General features: G+C 45.7%; 1 long non-coding RNA gene across 5 annotated transcripts in view; it reads right to left on the bottom strand.

The window, feature by feature from the left end:
- The window catches only part of LOC123381573, a 111,255-nt gene extending 102,413 nt beyond the window's left edge, over positions 1–8,842 (bottom strand). For all 5 annotated transcript variants that reach the window (XR_006588734.1, XR_006588731.1, XR_006588732.1 and 2 more), the window contains exon 1: positions 8,650–8,842. This is a non-coding gene — a long non-coding RNA (uncharacterized LOC123381573). The remainder of the gene's footprint in view (positions 1–8,649) is intronic.
- Between the last annotated feature and the right edge of the window lie 14,270 nt (positions 8,843–23,112).

The following is a 23,112-nucleotide window of genomic DNA, read 5'->3' as shown; positions in this document are numbered from 1 at the left end:
TGACCCTGGGTTAAATCCATTGAGTATCTTATTCTTTCTTACTATCTTTGTAGCATTTTATACTGATTAAATAAATCATCAGCATTTCATAAATGATATTTTTACCTTTCAGGACATTTATCCATGTCGTGCATGACCCCATAACTTTGGTGACGGAATTCTAGTGAAGGATCAAGACAGAGGAGATTTGACAATTGATCGTACTTACTGTCTTGGGTACCATTGATTTATTTTTTATTTTTTTCTTTTACATTTATTTATTTTTGAGAGACAGAGACAGAGCACAAGTGGGGGAGGGGAAGAGAGAGAAGGAGACACAGAATCCGAAGCAGGCTCCAGGCTCTGAGCTGTCAGCACAGAGTCTGATGTGGGGCTCAAACTCACAAACCGTGAGATCATGACCTGAGCTGAAGTTGGACACTTAATCGACTGAGCCACCCAGGTGCCCCCTTGGGTACCACTGAAAAGCGGGTTAGAAATATTAAATTTTAAAGAAAGGACTTTTAACAAACAGCCTAACAAGTCTTTAAATGATTCAAAAGTAGATTAAAGAGGAACGAATTATACATACAAGAATAGAAATAATCCCATAATCAAGGGAGGGTACGAATGTTTAAAATACTTCTTTAAAGTATGAAATTATCAGAAGGACCCTCAGACAACTGGATAACAAATACGTACCATGTCAAAAAGTGAAAAAATGAAGAAGACAATGATAATTGAATAGAGACAAAACACCTAAAGGCAGAGGGGTGAATTTTCAGGGAACTATTAGAAATACTGATAATGAGGCAAAGTGGTTTTTCAGGGATTTGGTCTGCTCCTGTTTTCAACCTACTTGCAACCTGAATATTCATTTCACGTTCTATATCCTTCTCACTTCATATCGCAACTAAAGCATTTTCTCTTTTGTTGCCGTTCTTTATAAAATTAATTGGTACCGGGGCGCCTGGGTGGTGCAGTCGGTTAAGCATCCGACTTCAGCCAGGTCACGATCTCGCGGTCCGTGAGTTCGAGCCCCGCGTCAGGCTCTGGGCTGATGGCTCAGAGCCTGGAACCTGTTCCCGATTCTGTGTCTCCCTCTCTCTCTGCCCCTCCCCCGTTCATGCTGTGTCTCTCTCTGTCCCAAAAATAAATAAACATTGAAAAAAAATTTAAAAAAAATTAAATTAAATTAAATTAATTGCTATTTCAATGACATTTGGTTTTTTCTGAGTATAAAAGGTAAGACGTGTTCATTATACAAGTCGAAAAATACACAAGAGCATAAAGGAGAAAACAAAAATCAACTCTGATCCCATCATCAGGAAATAACCACTGTCTTGTTTTAATGAGCATCATCCTGGTCGTCGTGGTGTTGGGAGGGGTTATATGCATGCGATCGCCATTTTCAATGTCAGTTTTCTGTCATAAACTGTTCTGTAATTTTTCCAGCCACTTCCAATTTGTGGGGTTTTGTTTTTGTCACTGCTGCCTTTTGTTTCTATAGATAACACCATGTTGAACAGTTTTAGACATATAACTTCCTGCTTTGGTTGAATTATTTTTTAATTTTTTTAATGTTTATTTTTGAGAGAAAGGGACAGATAGAGCATGAGCGGGGGAGGGGCAGAGAGAGAGGGGGAGACACAGAATCTGAAGAGGCTCCAGGCTCTAAGCTGTCAGCACACAGCCCTACGAGGGGCTTGGAACTCACGAATCGTGAGATCATGACCTGAGCAGAAAAGTCAGACGCTCAATGGACTGAGCCACCCAGGCGCCCTTGCTTTTGTTGAATTTTTTTTCCCTTCGAGAAAAATTCCTAAGTGAGGGATTATGGGATCAAAGTTTCTTATTATGTAAAATTTCAACCCCCAGATTGCTCAAAAGAGAAGACTGAGGCCCAACGAGGAGAAAGGACTGGTCTAAAGTTATTTACCTTGCCTCGGTGGCTCATCAGTTAAGTGTCCCACTTTAGCTCAGGTCATGATCTCACAGCTTGTGAATTCAAGCCCCGCATCAGGCTCTGTGCTGACAGTGAGGAGTCTGCTTAGGATTCTTGTTCTCTCCTCTCTCTGCCTCTCCCCTGTTCATGCTTTCTTTCTCTCAAAATAAATAAATAGGGGCACCTGGGTGGTTCAGTCGGCTGAGCGTCCAACTTTGGCTCAGGTCATGATCTTGGGGTTCACGGGTTCCCTGCATCAGGCTCTGTGCTGACAGAATGAAGCCTAGGGCCTGCTTCAGATTCTGTGTCTCCCTCTCTCTCTGTCCTCCCCTACTAATGCTCTGACTCTCTCTCTCAAAAATAAATAAACATTAAAAAAAATTTTTTTTAAGAAGAAATTGGGGCGCCTTGGGGGCTCTGTCAGTTGAGCGTCCAACTATGGCTCAGATCATGATCGAGCCCCACATCGGGCTCTGTGCTGACAGCTCGGAGCCTGGAGCCTGCTTCAGATTCTGTGTCTCCCTCTCTCTCTCTGCCCCTCCCCTGCTTGCACTCTGTCTCTCAAAAATAAAAAAATAAACGTAAAAAATTAAAAAAAAAAAAAAAGAAAAAGAAATAAATAAAAACTTAAAAATTTTTTAACCTTTGAGTAGCCCAGGATCCAAGTCTTCCAACTCCCATGGTTTTGTCCCACTCTGCCAGTTAGGATGGCAAGACATTCCAGATACGGAGCCTCCGCTGTTGTTGGAGGCCATTCTGTTTGTTATTCTTCTCCCATTAAATTAAAGAGACTATAAAAGTTTGCTAATAACCAAATCCTTCAAAATGAACTGTTTGAAGGCTCTGAAGTCTCACCCTGGGGCAAGGCATTTACTAGACTAAAATAAATCTCTGCAAAGCCTTTATAGGAGCCTCAAAACCCGATTCTGCAACAAAATGCTTGTTTTTATTATAAATTGAGTTTTTATTATCAGCACGAATGCAAACAGTGCTGCTGACATGGTAAACATAAAGCATCTGAGCAGTCATAAATATTCACACACCTTTGGCAGAAGCGATTGTTACCTGAAGCAACAGTTCTGGCCAAATTCCGATGGGCACTCTCGGGGAGAGGGAGAGGCAGTGCCCGTTCCCCCACGGGAAAGGACGCAGGGGGACAAAGATCGCGGTGGCTCCCCATCCACCCCCCACTGACTGGGTGACTTCTCTGGGGGAAACATGAAAGGCCCAGACAGAGGGGTGCACGGGAGCGGGGCAGGATGAGAAGACACGCAGCCCGACACCACAGCTGGATCCACCCCCCTTCTGTTTTGTTTTGGTTGAGATAAAATTCGCCGTTTTAAAGCGTATCGTTCAATAACATTTAGTACATTCATCATGGTGTGCAACCGTTACCACTGTGTACTTCCAAAATATTTTCATCACTCAGAGGGAAACCGTGTAGCCATGAAACAGTCACCCCCAATCGCCTCAACTCCCCTTTCCTCGCCCTTGGCATCCACTAGTCTGCTTCCTGTCTCTACAGACGTGCCTGTGCTCAACATTTCATACTCATGAAATCATACAATATGTGACCTTTTGTGTCTGGCTTCATTCACTTAGCATCATGTCTTCAAGGTTCATCCACGTCATAGCAGGTGCCAGTACATCACTCCCTCCGTGGCTGAGTAATAGTCCATCATGTGGCTCTACCACATTTTATTTATCCATTCACCAGTTGATAGACATCTGGGCTGTTTCCACCTTGTGTCTATTGTGCACAGTGCCGCTGGCAGCAAACACATGTACGCATTTTTGTTTTACTATCATTTTCCAACTCTGTTGGATAGATTCCTTGGAGGGGACTTGCTGAGTCATGTGGAGTTCTGTGTTCAACTTGTTGAGGAACTGCTCAACTATTTTTCACAGAGGCTGCACCATCTTACATTTCCACTGATTCTGTGCAAGGGCTCTGATTTCTCTATATGACCGCCAACACTTGTCGTGTTCCATCATCATTATTATCCTCGTTCGGTCAAGTGTAAAGTCGTCTGTCCTTGTGGTTTTGCATTTCCTTAATAACTAATGATGTTGAGCATTTTTCACGTACTTGTTGGCCGTCTGTAGATCTTCCACGGAGAAATGTCTCTTCATGTCCTTTGCCCATTTTTTAATTGGGTCTCTTTGTGGTTAGACTTTTTAGAGTTCCTGATATATTCTAGATAAAATGTCCTCATCAGATATATGATTTGTAAATATTTTCTCCCAATCCACTTGTTTTTTCACCTTCTTGATAGTGTCCTCTGATGCACAAAAGCTTTTAATTTTGACGAAGGTCCAACTTACCTGTTTTCTCCTTTTGTTGTTTCTGCTTTTGACGTCACAGTTAAGATTCATTACCAAATCCAAGGTCATGGAGATTTACATCTATGTTTTTCTTGTATGAGTTATAGTTTTAGCTTTTACATTTAGGTCTTTGGCCCATTTTAAGTTAATTTTTGTATATGGTATGAAAATGGATCTAACTTGATTCTTGTACATTTTGCAAATAATTGTCCCAGCATCTTTTTTTGAAAAGACTCCTCTTTCCCTCTTTGCATGGTCTTGGCATCCTTGTCAAAATCAACTGACCACAGATGTATTCATTTATTTCTGGACTCTCATTTCTATTCCATTGGTTTATATATGCATCCGTTCGCTGGCAACACACTGTTTAGATTTATGAAGTTTGAATAAGTTTTGATACTGGGAAATGAGAGTTTTATGATTTTGTTCTTTGGCAAAATTGTTTTGGCTATTCAGGATTTTTTGGAATTTTGTATGAATTTGAGGATCAGCTTTTCCATTTTTGCAAAAAGGGTCACTGGGAATTTGATAGGGATTGCATTGAATCAATAAATCATTTTAAGAAATACTGACACAGGGGCGCCTGAGTGGCTCAGACGGTTAATCGTCTGACTCTTGACTTCAGCTCAGGTAATGATCTCATGGTTCATGGGTTTGAGTCCCATGTAGGGCTCTGTACTAGCAGCGTGGAGCCTGCTTGGACACCTCTCTCTCCCTCTCTCTCCTCCTCCCTGACTTGCGCATGCAAGAGCGCTCTCTCTCTCTCACAAAATAAACTAAAAAAATACTTAAAAAAAAGAAATATTGACACCTTAACACTATTAAATCTTCCAATCCATGAACAAGGGGTGTCTTTCCGTTTTTTTTTTCATTTTATTTTTCCCCAATGTAATAGCTTCTTTTTTTTTTAATTTAATTTTTTATTTTTTAAAATTTACATCCCAATTAGTTAGCATATAGTGCAACAATGGTTTCAGGAGTAGATTCCTTAGTGCCCCTTACCCATTTAGCCCATCCCCCCCCCACAACCCCTCCTGTAACCCTCAGTTTGTTCTCCATATTTATGAGTCTCTTCTGTTTTGTCCCCCTCCCTGTTTTTATATTATTTTTGTTTCCCTTCCCTTATGTTCATCTGTTTTGTCTCTTAAAGTCCTCATATGAGTAAGGTTATATGATTTTTGTCCTTCTCTGACTGACTAATTTCACTTAGCATAATATCCTCCAGTTCCTCCACATAGTTGCAAATGGCAAGATTTCATTCTTTTTGATTGCCAAGTAATACTCCATTGTATAGATATACCACATCTTCTTTGTCCATCCAACCATCAGTGGACGTTTGGGCTCTTTCCATACTTTGGCTATAGTTGATAGTGCTTCTATAAACATGGGGGTGCAGGTGTCCCTTCAAAACAGCACACCTGTATCCCTTGGATAAATACCTAGTAGTGCAATTGCTGGGTCGTAGGGCAGTTTTATTTTTAGTTTTTTGAGGAACCTCCATACTGTTTTCCAGAGTGGCTGCACCAGCTTGCATTCCCAGGGGTGTCTTTCCATTTATTCCTATCTTTTAAATTTTCTTTCAGCAATGTTTTGTAGTTTCCAATGTACAAGTTTTGCACCCCTTTCGTTAAATTCACCTCTAAATATTTTATTCCTTTTGATGATATTTTAAGTGGAATTTTTTTCTTAATTTTCTTTTTGGGTTATTCACTGCCAGCATATAGAAATACAACTGATTTTGGCATGTTAATCTTCTATCCAGTAATGCTGCCGAATGCATTTCTTCGCACTAGTAATTGTTTGTTGATTTTTAAAAATTTCTCTCTAAGATCATGTCATCTGTGAACAGAAATACTTGTCCTTCTTCCTTTCCTATCTGGATGCCTCTTAATTCATTTAAGAAATTGCCCCGATGGCCCCAGCCAGAACCTGTTGAATGTTAAGTAGCAAGCCTGGGTATTCTCATCCTGCTCCTGATGGGAGGGGAAAAGCTTTCTGTCCTTCCCCATTACGTGTGAGGTCAGCTGTGGGTTCTTCACAACTGCCCTTTGTCATGTTGAGGAAGTTCCCTTCTTTCCCAGCCTGTTGTGTGTTTTTATCATGAACACCCTGGTTCTCGTTCCTTCGTTCCACAACACCTCTTACCTGCTGAGATAGCCTGTGTTTTGTGCTGGGAAGTGACAGCCTGGCACCTCTTCTTTCCCAGCTCACTCTGACGTGGGGGAGATGGGCTTGTAGACACGATTATAATATAAAATGGAAGGTACCTGAACAACAGAAGAATGGAAAGGCATCTACCCCTGTCCGAGTGAGGGCAGGGGTGTCTTGGTTTGGGTCCCTTGAAGGCAGAGCCTAAAGCGAGGACTTGGGAGCAGGGAGCTTATTTGGGTGATGATCCCAGGACACAGGAGCGAAGGCATCAGACAAGGAACGAGGGAAAGCCATTGAGGGTGTGGAACTGGCGTGGGTACATGTGGGGGTAACCAGGGCTCAATTCAAGGGGACTCTCTGAGAAACTTCAGAAAATGGCTCAGAACTGTCCTTCCAAAGGATGGGAGAGTGAGGCCAAAAAGTCAGAGGGCCCCAGCAGGCCCTCGAAGTGGAAGCCTGGCCTTGGCGGAACGTCCTTGGGGAATACCCACCCTGGTCACAGCTGCAGGGGGCGATGGTGGGGGAGAGGGTGGGGGCGAGGTGGCAGGAAGACTAATGGCTTCTCCTGTAGGGAGTCAGGAAAGCTTCTGTTTCCAGAAGGAAAGCTATGATGGCATCCAGAAAACGGACAGAAATTAGCGGGATGGAGCAGGCAGGGGAGATCACGCAGGGCTCCGGACATTTTGTTCTGAGAGCAGTGGGGGGGCCACCGATGAGCGATTTTTATCCTGGAAGTGATCGGCTTGAAGCTTTAGACAGATGTCTCTGGTCGAGGCACAGAGAAAGGACAGCAGGGAGGCAAAAGTGAAGCAGAGGTTGCAGTTCGGAGGCTGCTGTAGAGGTCCAAGCCAGAGCTAACGGGTCCTTACGATGACGGAGGCAGAGAAATCAAGCCAGATTTGATCGCTGTTCAGAGGGGCGGCTCCACAGGAGGGGCTGATGGACTACACGTAGGGAGCGAGGGACAGGAAGTCACGCATATCACCCAGTGTTTTTGGCTTTGGCAGTAGGGTTTCCAGGGGCGTCATCAGTTGAGGACAGGGAATCCAGAGAAGAAAAACATGACGAGGTCAGTTCTGGACAAGCTGAAGTGGAGGAAGCCGGGGAGCATCCAAGAGGAGGGAGGTCCCCACAGGACAGCTCCAGCCTTATTTTGCCACCCCTTAGAGCCAAGCCGGTGGGCTTTCCTCCTTGTAAATGGCCTGACCTCAGCAAGGATGCAAGAAATATTTGTGGATTGAATAAACGAGCTACCGACAGCTGGCCTTGTTTGCTTTGCTTGTGCCCTTTTTTTCTTTCTTCCTTTCTTTCTTTCTTTCTTTCATTTACCTGTTACCTTGCCAATTCCTTCAAAAGCCACCACCTTCGTGGCCAGTCTGCAGACCGCGGGGCAGGAACCACGAAGAGTCCTGGGGGTGGGTGCGTGTGACACCCATGCGGCTGCTTCATCAGGAGACAATCGTCAGGATCCAGAACTGATTTATTCACTCCCTTGGCCTAGCCGCAACAATGATGGAAGGCCTCCAGAGCCAGGCCCACGCTGCAAGGAAACCTCTGTGGAAAAGGCCAGACACGCTCACTTGATCGGGGAGCACAGAGCCCTCTGGCCGGGAGGTTTTCCTGTCTGCCCGCCCAAGCGTAAGACTCAGTGATGGCGGTCACAAAGCCAACAGGCCCTGCCAAGGCGGCTGGAAGAGACCATGCAATTGCTTGTGATGTGGGTCAGCGTGTCAGTCGCAGAAGCAGGGAGGGAGCCAAGAAGGAAGAACAAGGCATCCCTGCTCTCAGGGCTCAGGAGCAAGTCATGATGGGGGAGGGGGGGGGTGGGCAGGAATGGCAGCTCGGATGCCCCGCTAGCTTCTCAGGCCTTCTGGGCGGGTTGGCTCACTTTCCCCATGGCGCCCACTGCACTTTGGACTTAAGTCCCACAACCCGGGCTTTGCTCCTGCAGAACTAGCACCGAGATGCTTCCCCTGTGGGTTCTCTCTGCCCACCCACAACCGACTCCACACACACAGCCTGAGTCGAGCAGATGCTCGTCCTTAGCTGTCGCTTGCTTTGTTTCAGGGCCACTTCCTCCGGGAAGCCCTCCCTGCCTCTTCCTGCCTCTCCCCACCTCCCCTCCTGTGGGCACCTGTAATCCTTGATCTGAGGCAGCCAACAGTGTTTAGAGACTGAAAAGCCAGATTCTGGGTTTACACTTTGGTTCCACCACTTAATAGCAGCGAGAGGCAGAGCAAATTACTTACCCTCTCTGTGCTTGGTTTTCCCGTCTATTAACCGGGGTTCACAGCAGTTTCTGCCCCACGGAGCTGCTGGCGGAGTAAGCAGCCAATGCCTGTGAGGTGTTAGCACAGCGCCTGGCAAACGGAAGGCTTAGTCCACATTTCCTGCACTTTTCTCTGATGCGTGTGCATCCTTGTGCGCACGCTCGGGCGCATGTGTCCGAGCGTGCGTGGGCGTGCGTGCGTGGGCGTGCGCGCGCGTGCGTGTGTAGGCATGCGCGTGTGTGGGCGTGCGCGCGTGCGTGTGTGGGCGTGCGCGCGCGCGCAAAACTTCCGTTTCCAAGAAGAGCAGGTTCCTTGAGGAGACACAAATACTCTGCTTCCCATGCAGTTTATAAATAAAATAATCCTTTGTGTTGCCTTTTATGAAGGTCAAATACCAATAATCAGACAAGACGCCCCAGAGGGGCTCATTCCCCACCTGGCCTGAGAAAGAGCTGGGCTTGCAGACCGCTCGGCCCCCCTACCATGTGCCCCATATACCCAAGCCAGGGAAACTCGGGACACGCTTACCAGCTCATCCCTGAGGGTGTTCTTATCCCTCTGTGCCACTTTAGTCAAATTAATCAGCATGTGGACTTAAGCTCCCAAAGGGCAGGGACTGGAAGAAAGCTGGCCCTTGTTAGGAACTTACCACGTGCCGGGGGCCATCCTAAGCATCTTATGTACATGCTCTCTAATGCTCACAGGGGTCTCTTGAAATGGTATTATGCCCTCCACTTGAGAGATGAGCAATCTGAGGCTCTGGAGGTTAAACAACCAGCCTAAGATCATGGCACCAGGGTGGGCGGGATGGGGTCCCCAGCCCAAAGCTGTGAAAACCACCGGGGCAGTGCTGGGCACGCAGTAGGTGTGTGCAGCGGCCTCCAGCAATTCTCTTCGACCCGCCTATTGCCCCATCCTAATAGTTGTGCAGCTCTTAAAAGCAAGTGAGTTGAAAAACTCTAGAAGGTGCTCCTTTGGAAGCCATCTTGGGCCTGCAGGGGAATTCCTGTAGGATACCAACTGCCTGGAGGGAGGACTCACTGCAGAGATCTTACATGTGGACCCAATGGGACAAAGCCACTGCCGTACTGTGGACCCCAGCCGGGTACTCTGCGGAGAGAGATCAGACTTTCCCCACCAGGGACAGACAGAGGAAAGGCAAAAAGTATTGACATGAGGCTATAGGGTCTGTCCCCTCATTTCCAATCCCCTATTGGCTTCCTCTTTCTTAGAAGCTGTATATGTCCCTTAGCCCTTCACCCTGCAAGTGAGAATGTATAAACTCCACACATGACAATCTCTGTTATAGGGAAACTCGTGGGGCTGAGTGCTGGAGACCTTGGGCTCATTGAGAGCCTGTCAGGCTTGGATTTGAATCTACCTGCCAGCCCTGTGAGCTTTAACAAGTTATCCCACTGGTGTGGGCCTTAGTTTCTTCATCTGTAAAATGGGGATAATGGATCCCACTTTACAAGGTTCTGTGAGGGATAAAATGAGATACTGTCCACAGAGTGGACTGTGCTGCACCACTCAACCTCCTCCTTCTGGTTGGGGACACTCCTGTCCCCGGGCACAGGGAGAATTGGTGGAGGATGGTTCTCAACATAGACTCTCTGGGAACATGTCCCTCCCTAGGGACAGCCCATAGCCAGTGATGGGTCTCTGCACGGGGATGAAGGCCCAGCATCCTTGCCTTGACTCAACTGGAACAAGAGTCATCTCAGCTTCAGACCATCCAGGGGTTTGGGCTGAGGCCACTGCTGCAACTGCATTGCAGCTCAGCTTTTCTCTCTGCTTTGTGCTATTTTCCTCATTCCCCAACACTTTGTCTCCAAGAGCACTCCCCTATAAACCATCCGCATCAGCCTCTTCCACTCAGAATCTGTTCTCCAGTGGGATGGTTAATCTCACGTGTCAACTTGGCCATGGCACCCAGATGGTTGGTCAAACACTAATCTGAACATTGTTGTGATGGCATTTTTTTTCAGGTCTTCATTCCTTTTTTTTTTTTTTTAATTAATTTTTAACCCAATAATTTATTTATTTTTTTATAATTTACATCCAAGTTAGCACATGGCGCAACGATTTCAGGAGTAGATTCCTTAAGTCCCTTACCCATTCTTTAAGCCCCTCCCCCACCCCTCCAGTAACCCTCTGTTTGTTCTTTATATTTAAGAGTCTCTTATGTTTTGTCCCCCTCCCTGTTTTTATATAATTTTTGCTTCCTTTCCCTTGTGTTCATCTGTTCTGTGTCTTAAAGTCCTCATATGAGTGAAGTCATATGATATTTGTCTTTCTCTAATTTCGCTTAGGATAATACCCTCCAGTTCCATCCACATAGTTGCAAATGGCAAGATTTCATTCTTTTTGATTGCCAAGTAATACTTCATCATATGTGATGGTATGTGTGTGTGTGTGTGTGTGTGTGTGTGTGTGTGTATATATATATGGTATATACATATATACCGCATCTTCTTTATCCATTCATCCATCGATGGACAGTTGGGCTCTTTCCATACTTTGGCTATTGATGATAGTCCTGCTATAAACATTGGGGTCTATGTGTCCCTTTGGAACAGCACACCTCTATCCCTTGAATAAAGGCCTAGTAGTGCAATTGCTGGGTCATAGGGTAGTTCTATTTTTAATTTTTTGAGGAACCTCCATACTGTTTTCCAGAGAGGCTGCACCAGCTTGCATTCCCACCAGTAGTGCAAAAGAGATCCTCTTTCTCCACATCCTTGCCAACATCTGTTGTTGCCTGAGTTGTTAATGTTAGGCATTCTGACAGGTATCTCGTTGTGGTTTTGATTTGTAGTTCCCTGATGATGAGTGATGTTGAGCATTTTTTCATGTGTCGGTTGGCCATCTGGATGTCTTCTTTGGAGAAGTGTCTATTCATGACTTTTGCCCATTTCTTCACTGGATTATTTATTTTTGGGGTGTTGAGTTTGATAAGTCCTCTATAGATTTTGGATACTAACCCTTTATCTGATATGTTGTTTGCAAATATCTTCTCCCATTCCATTGGTTGTCTTTTAGTTTTGCTGATTGTTTCCTTCGCTGTGCAGAAGCTTTTTATTTTGATGAGGTCCCAATAGTCCATTTTTGCTTTTGTTTCCCTTGCCTCTGGAGACGTGTTGAGTAAGAAAGTGCTGCGGCCGAGGTCAAAGAGGTTTTTGCCTGCTTTCTCCTTGAGGATTTTGATGGCTTCCTGTCTTACATTGAGGTCTTTCATTCATTTTGAGTTTATTTTTGTGTATGGTGTAAGAAAGTGGTCCAAGTTCATTCTTCTGCATATCGCTGTCTAGTTTTCCCAGCACCACTTGCTGAAGAGACTGTCTTTATTCCATTGGATGTTCTTTCCTGCTTTGTCAAAGATTAGTTGGCCATACGTTTGTGGGTCCATTTCTGGGTTCTCTATTCTGTTCCATTGATCTGAGTGTCTGTTTCTGTGCCAGTACCATACTGTCTTGATGATTACAGCTTTGTAGTATAGCTTGAAGTCTGGGATTGTGATGCCTCCTGTTTTGGTTTTCTTTTTCAAGATTGCTTTGGCTATTTGGGCTCTTTTCTGGTTCCATACAAATTTAGGATTGTTTGCTCTAGCTCTGTGAAGAATGCTCCTGTTACTTTGATAGATATTGCATTAAATATGTAGATTGCTTTGGGTAGTATTAACATTTAACAATATTTGTTCTTCCTAACCAGAAGCGTGGAATATTTTTTCCATTTTTTTGTGTCTTCAATTTCTTTCATAAGCTTTCTATAGTTTTCAGTGTATACATTTTTCACTTCTTTGGTTAGATTTATTCCTAGGTATTTCATGGTTTTTGGTGCAATTGTAAATGGGATAGATTCCTTGATTTCTCTTTCTGTTGCTTCATTATTGGTGTATAGGAATGCAACTGATTTCTGTGCGTTGATTTTATATCCTGTGACTTTGCTGAAATCATGGATCAGTTCTAGCAGTTTTTTGGTGGAATCCTTTAGGTTTTCCATATAAAGTATGTAATGGTATTTTTTAGATGAGATTAACATTTTTAAAAAATGCTTATTTACTTATTTTGAGAGAGAGAGTGCAAGCAGGGGGAGGGGCAGAGAGAGGGAGAGAGAGAATCCCAAGCAGGCTCTGCTCTGTGAGTGTAGAGCCTGACTTGGGGCCTGATCTCATGAACCGTGGGATCATGACCTGAGCCGAAATCAAGAGTTGGGACACTTAACTGACTGAACCACTTGGGCATCTCTAGATTATTAACATTTAAATTAGTAGACTTTGAGTAAAGCAAATTACCCTCCATAATGTGGGTGGGCCTCATAAAATCAGTTGAAGGCCTTAAGAAAAAACAGACTGAGATTCCAGGAAGACAGAATTCTGCCTCCAGGCTGTCTTCAGACTCAAGCTTCAGTATTAACTCTTCCTTGTGGCTTTAACCTGTGACCTGCTCTGTAGATTTTGGACACGCCAGCCTCCATAACCTCATGAGCCAATTCCTTAAAATAAATCTATCTATATCTATATCTATATCTATATCTATATCTATATATCTATATCTATATCTATGTCTATATCATCTATATCTATATCTATCACACACACACACACACACACACACACACACACACACACCACTTATTGGTTCTGTTTCCCCGGAGAACCCTGACTAAAACACCTTAAGACTTACAAAGTGCCTGTTGGAAGGGTTCCCCAGATGGTTATTTATGTTAATTCACCAAAGAGTTGAGGGAGTCTCTGTACCTCCATGAGACTCTGTCTTCTCCTCTGCAAGTGGGGCCCCCTCTTCACAGTCTCTATTAGCTCCCACACCCTGTGGATCCATGCAGGTGCTCCTGATGAAGCTGAAATGGAAGGCTAGAGTAAGTTCCAAGGTCCTTAACTCGGGGCACCTAGAATGAGATGAACTTTGGGGGAGGATTTTATATCTGAAGACTCTAACCATGTTTTCCCTTTGATTTCCTTTCTGGTACTATATTTTGACATTAGTCTTTGTTAAATAAAAATGGTTGATGACAGCTTAAATTTTTTTGCTCCAGCAAGGACAGTGCGATGGGCAGCAGTCAACACACTTAGGTAACATCTGATCACCATCATTGGGTTTTTGTGTCTACAATAGTTTCCCATAAATAGATGTTTAAAAAAAGACATATCCTAAGACTTACTCTGCAGTTACAATTATGAACATCTGTTAATGTTTATAGTAGACCCTGATTAAGTTAGAGAATGTCAGGGCAAAGAATGTACAAGAAAACACCCACACCCTTCAGTTTTGCTCTCATCCACAAATGTGTCGGGATTCTCAGAGCACAGCACTCCTTGTACGGGGAGTTCGTGATCATGAAAGCATGAAACCCTCACACCAAAGGTGCCCAATTATATCAGCAGTCCTCAACACAGGGTCTTTGCAGGAGAAGGCTTACTTTTGAAGGCTGGAACTTCACCAGATCTTAGGTGTGCCTGGACACACGAACCTCGCCTGGGAGCACACTCCAACGTCTTATACCTCCCCAAGCAAAAAAGAGGCCAGGCATGAACTAAGAGGCCCTGGGGGAGTCAGCCCCCCAGAAATGGCTGAGCTGGCTTGTGGCTTGGAAGAAAATTGCAGCCTGTGTCAAATGATGTCACTTCGCCCAGCAACTCTGATGCATTCTAATAATATTTTGAGGCTAATCTTGACGCGCTTAATCAGCTTCTGGCAGAAGTTTCCCTTTCTATTTATTTATTTGATTAATTTTTATTTTGTCAAGAGAAAAGGAAAGCTGGCTCTCAGGACAATTTGACCCGAAAGCTTTCCGCCTGGGCTTTCCTGTGGCTGATGTGTGTCCTGTGACCGAGGTATGTCTTGGGAGTCCCGTGGTAATTTATGTATTGCAGAAATGAGCCATTTTCATTAAGATGTTTCTATTGTGTGACCACGAAGCTGCACGGCATTTTTTTGTCTGTGTTAATCTCTTTTATCTGAGTGGTTACGCCCCTTTCTCATTTTGTTTGTGTGTCCGGTCTTCCTCTGATTAGATTTGCCAGAAGTTTGTATACTTGATTAATCTTTTTAAAGAGCGAGCTCTCGGTTTTGTTGATCCATTCCAATGCCTTTTTTTGTTCTCTTATTCAACTTTAATCTTTATTATTCCATTATTCTTACTATTTTCCTTTGGGTTGTTTTGGTTCTTTTTCTAGCATGTAAAGTTGGCTTTTCTCTTTTTTGATAATAGCATTGTTCAAAGTTGTGAATTTCCCTATAAATACCACTGTGTCTGCATCCTGCAAAATCATCTGTTTATTATGTTGATTGGCCTAGATATGTTTTTTTTTTTTAGGCACATGAAATATTTTAGAGGGAAAAATCGTGATAAGCAACAAAACAATCAAACGAAAAGGAAAAACTCGAAATCACCAGAAATCTCATTTCCTGGGGAAATATATTGGTATCTCAGGACACATTTTCCATATTTTTTCCCTTTGTAAATTTCTACATGTAGATTTTTAAATCTTTACAAAATGGCGTCACACTTAACAGCATTTTGTAATATGCTTTGTTTATCTAGGTGATAAAATTAGAACAACTGTCTTTGTTGTTATACTAGATTCACACTATCAATTTTAAGAGCAGTCAAGGATTTATCCCACTGTGTGGATATTCTATAAGTTACGTTGCCAATGATCTATTATTAGACAGCTTGTTTTCACTTATTTTCTCATAAAACACACACGCTGCCCTGTATATTTTTGTGGCTGCATAGTTGCAGACCTCCGTGATTATTTCCATTGCATAAAGGTGTAGTAATAGCCTCACTGGCTGGAGGCAAGCATGGCTTAAACTTTTTGACACTTCATCTTTCATTTCTCCCCAGAACAGCTGTCTGTTTCATTTTGGACTATCGGTGGGGGAAGAAATGGTTATTTTAATCTGAATTTATTTTATTATTAGCAAAGGTAAGTATTTTTATTCATTTACTGGCCACTTGTCTTTTTTGGACTGCCTTTTTATATCCCTGGCCCTTTCTTCTTTTTAAAAAAAATTTAAAGAATTTTATTTGTTTTGAGGTGGGGAAGGGCACAGAGAGAGAGAGAGAGAGAGAGAGAGAGAATCCCAAGCAGGCTCTGTGCTGTCAGCACAGAGCCCGATGGGGGACTTGATCGAGTGAACTGTGAGATCATGGTTTGAGCTGAAATGCAGAGTCAGGTGCTTAACTGACTGAGCCACCCAGGTGCCACTTTTTTATTCGTATTAATCTGCAAAGGCGTTTTGCTCTTGGTCGTATATTGCAAATATTTTGGCCACTGTATTGTTACACATTCAAATTCATTTAGGTATTCCTGCCCTATGGAATTTTAGAAGTTCTGTTCAGTTAAATATATCAACCTTTTGGGGTGCCTGGATGGCTCAGTTGGTTAAGCAGCCGACCCTTGATTTCATCTCGAAGTTCATGGGCTTGAGTTCTGCATTGAGTTTGTCACTTGGGATTCTCTCTCCCTCTCCCTCTCCCCCATCCTGCTTGTGCTCTCTCTCTCTCTCTCTCTCTCTCAAAATAAATAAATAAACTTAAAGACATATCTCAACCTTTTCCCTTTCATGATTTTCATCTTTGCACCTGTTTAGAAAGATCTTACACAGTGAAGATCACATATTATGCATCTGTTATGATTTATGCGTTTACATTCAAATGCTATAAGCATGTGGGATTTTTTTTAGTGTGCGATATAAGCCGATTTCATTTTTTCCCAGTAGCCTGTTGGTCCCAGTCCTGCCCCATCCTTTCCTGGTGGAAATGTTATCATATAAAAAATCTACACGGATACGCACAAAATCACACCCTTCCATCTGTTCCTGGCTCTTGATTTCTGCAACATTGTCCCCTTGTTCACAGAACCAGCTGAAGCTCACTGTAGTGACAGAAAGGGTGGCTCTGGACTCATTCTGCTGACATTTGAGCCTGTCCCCCTTACACACTCACTCTAAACTTTGCCTTCCTCAAGGGTGATGGTGAGGATTAAGTGGGAGGATGCATACAGAGTTCCTGGCTTGGCACCTGGCACATTCCAGGATTCAGTAATGTAGATATTATTGCCTTTGACGCAAACATACCAGTGGAGCCCAGATGCCAGCCTAGTATCCCCTTGCCCCTCAAGGTAAACTTGGCTTCATTCCGCAAAGGGGGTGGGAGAAGGGAGCTGCACATAACCAGAGCCCGCTCAAGATTCCGGCGCATTCCAGGACGTCCCTGCTGCCTCTGCTGATCCTCACCACCCACCCCAGTTGTGAAAGTCTGTCCCTGTTTAAAGTTCCACCCCCCGCCCCATTAGATTCCCCCCCACGGGACAGATGACCACAGTAGACTTTCCGAAGTGCAGGAAGTGGAGAGTGGGGGAGGGACAGGGGAGCACTCATAAAGCTGGGCATATAAAGTGGAGCCGGGGCCTCCCCACTGGGACTCCCGGTCAGGCTCCCACTGTGGGTGGCCCGCGCCTTCCTCCGCTGCCCTCTCTGCGCACCCTCCCCTCTCACGCTCTCCCCCCTCCCCTACTCCTTTCCCAACCCCCAGAATCAAAATCACAGATGCCTCTCAAGTCTCCAACAGAGCAGCACCCCCATCTCCGGCACCCCGGCTCCTGCCCAGTCCACACCCACGGGCTCTCTTCCTCCCCTGGTGGACTTCACACGGCATGTTCCCAAACAAGACAGTGCCTTCCCTGAGAGGGATTTGCTGTCAGCTGCTAAGATGTAGCAGTCTTCCCCTTGTTATATTATCACTGCTGCTGCTAATAATTAGGAGAGTATCCAGTTACCCCAAGCTCACTGTAAGCCAGACACAGGCTCTGCCTTACATCTTCTACATTTCACAATTTTACAAGGCAACCATGGGGCAGGAATGTTATGGGAGGAATGTGATTGGGGCTCAGGGAGCCCACCTGACCCAATGGGGCCACAGGGAAGTATCTGTGGGGGCTTTGCGAATAGAGGTGACTGACTCCAACACCTGGGCTCTTACCCTGCACACCTGCCTTTTCAAGGCTCTTGATAAGTTATTTCTAACTTGTCCACCTGGAAGTTTCTACCAGCCTGCTGGTTTCGGGCAGGGGAATGGTGGGATCCAAGGTGCGCGATAGAAAGATCCTCTTGGCTACAGTCAAGAGGGTAGATGGATCACCTTGCCCGCCATCATGCCTGGCCCAGGACTCTGTACGTGGCGTGGATTCAGGTAGCATACTTCAAACAGCATTATCTTCTACCCAGAGTTTCCATCTCTATAAGATGGTGATTTGGGCCTCAGCTTTCATACCCCTACATCTCATCAGTGACATAAAAGCTAAATGCACATTGTGAGTGACAGCCATAGGAGAAAGTTAGGCAGGTAATATTATATCCACTTTGTAACTGGAGGGGCGGTGAGGTACAGAGAGTTAAGTGACCAGGCAAGTCCACACAGCAGGTCTCTGGCAGAGCGGGGATTAAAATCCAACTCTCTAGGGGCACCTGGGTGGCTCAGTAGGTTAAGCGTCTGACTCTGGATTTCGGCTCACTGTTGTGAGATTGCATGGGGTTCACACTGGGCGGGGAACCTGCTTAAGATTCTCTCCCTCTCCCACCGGCCCTCCTCCGCGCATGCGTGCGCCCGTGTTTTCTTTCTCTCTCTCAATCAGTAAAATTGAAAATAATTTAAAAATAAAATAAAACCCAGACCACTCAACACTGGGACTGACGACACCCCTTCTGGTCCACACTCCTTCCAGCCACTTGTTTTCACGTGCCCTCAGGGACCCCCAGACTCTGCTGCTAAGGACACCTTCCGGGTCTTCTCTCTGCCAGGAGTGCTGATCTTGCCCCTTCGGTTGCTGAGTCTGGTCACGTCTCTGTCCTTGGGGTCTGAATTGCCCAGGCTCTCCCAACACTTCTCACGGTCAGGATCCGGGCTGGTCTCTAGATCCTCAAGACCACTTTGTGAGGGGAAAATTAACATGCCTTGCATTGGGGCTGCCCTACCCAACAGCCAAGCCTCTCCTCCCACGACCCCTACTGGGGAATCGACCTGAGTGCTCCTTTGTGCAGAGTCACCTCTGATTGGTCTAGGAAGTCACTCGGCCCAAAGAGGGCCCGCTCATTTATTGGCCACCTGTGACACGGTGGACCTTGCTGCTCCCTGCACACATCAGTGCAAGCCTGCATTCTCCCGTTTTTCCTGTTGACATTCTACCTGCCCCCTCAGAACCCATTACAGCTACCCCTCTTCCAGGAAGTCCTCCCCGATCTCCCTACAGACAGTTCTGTCTCCCTCCTCACCCCACAGCTCCCTCCCCTACCCTGGGTGGTGGGTCATCTCTTTCTTTGGCCCCCTTGCAACAACAGGACAGGACCTGGGCCGTATTCGCGTCTGAGAGCCCAGCACCTGGAGCTTGGCGGTTTACACGGTATTGTCTCTCTATCTGCAACACTGCCCAAGAAGGAGCCGGGCAGAGACACCATCCCAACTTCACAAAGGAGGGAAGTGAGCCTGCAGGAAGGGTGGTGCCAGCCAGGCCGAGGCCACACCGGCCTTGTTAAAGAGTTCTGTTTCCTGGACGCGTCTTGGCAATGCAGATTTCATGCAAACGCCGGGCAGTGAGTGACTCCAAATAAATATTTACAGGTTTGTCAAGTGTTGCAATGAGCACAGCTCCCCGGCTCCCTGCATAAAGAGGCCTCATGAACGCCAATGAAGTCACACCTCCCGCACCCAGAGTCCCTGCCTGTGGCACCAGAGCGGCCCCTCCCGGGTTGAGTTCCCGCTGAATACATCAACTTGCAGCAGGCCAGGCGCCAACGGTTCCTGTTCCTAGGCAGGGGCCAGTTCCTAGGCAGGGACCCCCCCATTTGACCGCTAAGCCAGCTGGGGAAGTGGGGTGAGGGACGCTCCCAGGTCTTGGAGTGAGCTTGTGGCAAGGCCTTTCTCCCTCCCTGGGGAGACCTGGAATTGGGGTTCTGGGAAAGTTGCAACCGTACCCCTCCCATAGTCTTTTGCTCTGTCTGTGAATTAGCCAGGATTGTGGGTCACGCAGTAACAATCCCTAAAGCTCTGTCCCTTAACACTACAAAAGTTTATTTCTTGCTCATGAAAATCCACTGTGGTCCCAGTGAAGGGACGCTACTTCGAGCTCATGGCTCCCAGTCAGTGTGAGGTCCCCTCCCTGGTCACTGGGGCAGAGGAGAGAGACCAGGGAATTGCACCGGAATTACACTGCTGTGGCCCGAAACTTCCAGGTGGCACTTGCACCCATGTCGCATAAGCCAGAAATAGTTACATGGCCCTGACAACTGCCAGAGGGCTGGGGACTTTCCTGGGTGCCAAGGGGAAAAGGCATCTGGACATTAGTAATGTCCATTATACTCTTTCCAGGGACCCAAACATTGTGTTTCTTTCCACTTCCCCTCCATTCTTCTCCTTCTTCTTTTTTTTATTTTGAGAGAGAGCTCACGCATGTGCGTGCACGTGGGAAGGGAAAGAAAGAGAGAGAGAGTGAATCTCAAGCAGGCTCCATGCTCAGTGCAGAGCCCAACGACCCTGGGACCATGACCTGAGCCAAAATCAAGAGTTGTTCGCTTAACTGACTGAGCCACCCAGGCACCCCTTCCCTCCATTCTTAAAGATACTCATTTGGGAACATGTCTCAGTCAGCACCTACTATGCTAATGCTGCGTAACAAACCATTCCAAAACTCAGGGGTTTATGACAATAAGCATTTACTTTTCTTGTTCACGAGTCTGTAGAATGACTGGTATGGCTGTGCTCCAGGTTTCAGGCTGGCCTGGCTTGGCTGCAGGCATTGAGTTGGGTTCAATCTGTTCCTTGGACCAGCAGCTGTTCTGGGTGTGTTCTTACCTTGGTGGATCAGAGGAACACAAGACGCCAAACCAGGCCAGCACATTTAAGACCTCTGCACACATCACATCTGCTAAGAGCCCATTGGCCAAGCCAAGTCATATGGCCAGACCCAAAGACAGGGATGAGGAGGTGCCCGCCATTAAACCATGGCCAGCAGGAGGATGTGTAATTCTCTTAAGGGGAAAAGCAATGATTTGGGAACAATGACCCAATCAGCGTGAGAGCTCTTTTGGGAAAACTATACGGCTTAGAGTCCCACAGATGGTGGTTCGAATCCCAGCTCTACCCTGACCAAGCCTCTCTACCCCTCTGGGCCTCAGCAGCCACTTCTGTAGAATGGGGTGAACGCTTCCTGTCAGAATTCCCATGTGTCTCAATAATCACAAACAACAGTTGAGTTCCTACCACATGTCAAGCACCAGGGGAAATGCTCTGTATGCATCATTAGCTCTGCACCCTTTCAAGGCACCCTTCTCCTCATCACTCACACATTTGTGTGGATTCATGTGTGCAGTGGATCTCAACTGGAGAACAGATTTGGGACCTGGGAGCCCAAGGATCTACCAGAACAGAGGGAAGGTTGCTGAAAGGAAAGTAAGTAAAGATCTGAAGGTCAAAGTCACTAACTTCATAGATCCTGTGAATGCTGCCCTATGGGGTTTGGAAGGGCTAAGGGCTCGAAGGTGTAGCATTGCCATAGGGGTTTCTTCTCACTCTCACTCTCACTCACTCTCCTTCCTTCAACAAATATTGATTGAATGCCAGCCCTTCACTAGGCTCTCAGGATGGGGAAACTGAGGCACAGAACCATTTCCCTGTTCTTACTAAATTTACAGTGTGTATTATATTATCAGGGCTCTCCGGAGAAACAGAACCAGTAGGAGATCTAAATATGGAGAGACAGAGAGAGAAATTTATTATAAGGAATTGGCTCAAGTGATTATATGGAAACTGAGAAGTCCCAAGATGTATAGTCAGCAGGCTGGAGACATAGAAGAGCCAATGGTATAAGGGCCATTGCCAAGCCAGTAGGCTCAAGACTTAAGAAAAATCAGTGTTTTAGTTTGAGACCAAAAGCAGAGGGAGAAAAAAAAAATCCCATGCCTCAACTCAATCAGTCAGGTAGGAGGAGCTCTCTTTTATTCAAGGGGGCTTAGCCTTCTTGTGCTATTCATTCCTTCAACTGATTGGATGAGGCCCACCCACATTAGGGAGAGCAATCTGCTCTATTCAGTCTACCAATTCAGAGGTTATACTCATCCAGAAACACCCTCAAAGATACAGCAGAATAATGTTTGACCAAATATCTGGGCTCCCTGTGTGTCAGTCCAGCTGACACATAAAATGAACCCCACCACATAGCCTAACAAGGAAGAGAGAAACTGAAGGAGTAAATATCAGTGGAATGAGAATCAGAGAGCAGAAGAATCAGGTTCTGTGAGGACTCACAGTGAGGGTGGCTGGTGTGCGAATACTCGAAAGATGGAAGGAGAACGGAGACACTCAGTGGGGTTTCCAGCATCCATGAGCAGGTGAAGGGGGCATTTTTGGAGCTGGAGAACTTTCAGCCCATGAATTCTGCAGTGATGATCGCGGCCATTATGCTCTCCAGGATGCTTGGAGGGGAAGCTGGTGATATCAAGATTGTCCACTGAAATTAAAATTCTTACAGGGAGGGAAAATTTACTCACTGTGGCCCATCTGTGAGACGGTTACCAAGATTCAACGGCAATAAGTTGCCTCGAGGGAGGGTCCTGAGAGTAGGGTTTTGCTTGTCCTTGGCTTTATTATTTTTTTCGATTGCCAGCTTCTTTTTTTTTAATTTTTTTAATGTTTATTCATTTTTGACAGAGAGAGACAGAGCATGAGCGGGGGAGGGGCAGAGAGAGAGGGAGACACAGAATTGGAAGCAGGCTCCAGGCTCTGAGCTGTCAGCACAGAACCTGACATGGGGCTCGAACTCACAGACCGTGAGGTCATGACCTGAGCTGAAGTCAGACGCTCAACAGACTGAGCCACCCAGGCTCCCCAAGATTGCCAGCTTTTTTTAATCATTTAAAAAAAATTAATTCATTTCATCCTCACAACAATTCTCCAAAGGAGGGATTATAATTTCTATTCCTTTTATTTTTTTTTTATAGATAAGACACTGAAGGGTTCAATAATCTGCCCAAGTTCCCATAGCCTAGCAGCCGGGCCTCAGGGTCTATGCTCCAAAACACCAGACCAGTGCCTCTCCTGGTTCTGTCTACCCAGAGTTTCAGTGTGTGTTTATACACAGTCGGATGACCTGCATCTTCCAGAGGATCCACTTGGGGGGGGGGGGGGGGGAACCTTCTGAACCAGATTGGGTGAATGGTGAATTTGTGACAATCCACGTTCATCCAGCCGTCCATTTCCTGATTTGATCAGCCCAGTCTGAACACATAAACATGTGAGGGAGGTACCTGCTTTCAAGGACTCCCCAGATTCCTGACATTCCACACCTCCACGTTCCTTCCTTTGCTCAAAGGACTCTGGTGAGAAAAGTCCACTGTAATTGGAGAGTGTGCACCTGCCTAAGTA

Source organism: Felis catus, chromosome D4 (genome assembly GCF_018350175.1).
Source record: "Felis catus isolate Fca126 chromosome D4, F.catus_Fca126_mat1.0, whole genome shotgun sequence".
NCBI classification, from domain to species: domain Eukaryota; kingdom Metazoa; phylum Chordata; class Mammalia; order Carnivora; family Felidae; genus Felis; species Felis catus.
The sequence above is the reverse complement of the archived record's forward strand: the minus strand, read 5'-3'. Positions and strand labels throughout refer to the sequence as shown.